Raw genomic sequence first — 2065 nt, forward strand, 5'->3', positions numbered from 1 at the left:
AAATGTGGGAGATATGGTCAAATAAGGCCATATTGCTATAAATTGTATGATTATCCTCATTCCTATAGTCAACCAAGGCTTAATAGAAAATCTGGCAAGAAAGTTCATGCAAGGAAAATGTGGAAACCCAAAGCAACAACCATAAGTCTCATAGTTAATACATCTCTTAGATTTTCCTCAAAAGAAGATTCTTACTTTGATAATGATGTTTTAGGCACATGATTGGAGAAATGAACTATCTAGAAGAGATAAAATCTTACTCAAATAATTATATTACTTTTGGTGATTGAGCAAAAGGTAAAATCAATGTCATACAAAAACTGTTTTGTCCAAGTTTCCCTTTCCTCGATGATGTGATGCTAATAGAAGAATTAACTACAAACTTGAACAGTATAAGTCAACTATGTGATCAAGGTCTGAATGTGAGCTTCAACAAATTAGAATGTGTTGTTTCCAGTAAAGATCAAGAAGGGCTAATGAAAGGCTCAAGGTCTAAAGACAACTGTTATTTGTGGGTATCTAACAAATGTCAGTGTAACATCCCGATTTTTATTAATATTTTTAATAATTATATTAGTAATTATATTATTTGGTGTTTTTAATAATTGCTTATTTATTTAGTTATTATGTGATATAATAATTATTTAAGTATTTAATTATGTGAGTGTTTGTGTTGTTTGACTTAATTGAGTTATTAGATAGATATAACTAAATGGGCCTAAGTGATAGAAACATAATGGATGGATTGGTGGGTTAAGCCCAATTGACATAAGTGAGATAGTAAGAGAAGGTTAGGGTTTTAGAGGTTACTATTTTCATTTGGGGGAAAAGATAGGAAGAAGAGAAAAGAGGCAAAAGGGAAGAGAACAATGGTGGAAGAGAAAAGCTAGAAGAAACCACATTTTCGCAGCAAGTTTCAGCATTGAGTCACCTTAGCAAAACGGATGAATCTCTCGATCCAACCGTTGGATCGTCGCGTGGTTTTGACACAACGTTCCTGACTCATAGAGGTAGGTTCTGACCGGAGCGATTTTAATTTTGAGGGTTTTAAGTTTGTCTGATAAGCTGATTTCCGAACTGGTTTTTAGGTGTGTCTCCAAATTATGTTTGAAGGATTTATTTTGGAGAAAAGCTTAGAGCTATGGTGAAAGAGTCCATATTTGCCAAGGTAAGGGTGGGGTTCTCTCATGCTAAAGGGTTGTATGATAGTATGTTATGGTGGGTTTGATTCTATACTTTGATATCCATGTTCTTCTATGTTGCAATTTTGGGTATTTGATTATTTGTTGGAATGTGATGATATAAATGTGATAAGTTGTGTGCAATTGATAATCTATGTGTATTAGAATGATGTGTTTGTTGTGGGTAAACCATTGATAGTGAAATAATGAGTTTTGGTTGTAGAATTGGAAAATAATGGAATAGAAATATAATAGTTGAATTGAAATTAATATAGTTTGATTATTAATTGGATAATTAAATTATTAGTTGAATTAATTCCAATAAGTCTATGTGATTGGAATATACTTGGACTTGAACCAATTATTCGGTTTATCAATAAATTACGGTATTTTGAAAAGTTGACCGTAATTGTGTTTTGGTTGAATATTCAAGTTGAGAATAATATATTGTTATGCCAATGATGTTGTTTTGATAATTAACATTATTTCTACTTGATTTAGTTGATGATTAAAAGTTGATTTGATTTACTTGACATATTGGCATATTGAGATTATTTTGAGAATTGACCAAAAATTGTGATTTCGATTTGGATGTCTTTGTTGCGAGTAATGTTGTGATTGCCAATATGATTATTATTGTGCATTGTTATGTGATTAACCTTATGGTATGAATCCTAGCTAATTGTCGTTAGTTTAGTAGATTATGATGATAATTGTGATGACTGTGTTAATATGTGAAATTGATTAATTGTGCCGATGTGCCGAAACATGATGATAATTGTAATGATCTTGATGATATGCGAATTGTATATTTGTGACGATTTTGTGAATACGTGATGTTGTATATATTTGTGAGGATGATTTTGTGACTAAGTGAAGATGAA

Source organism: Vicia villosa, linkage group LG5, assembly GCF_029867415.1.
Source record: "Vicia villosa cultivar HV-30 ecotype Madison, WI linkage group LG5, Vvil1.0, whole genome shotgun sequence".
In the NCBI taxonomy this organism is placed as follows: Eukaryota; Viridiplantae; Streptophyta; class Magnoliopsida; order Fabales; family Fabaceae; genus Vicia; species Vicia villosa.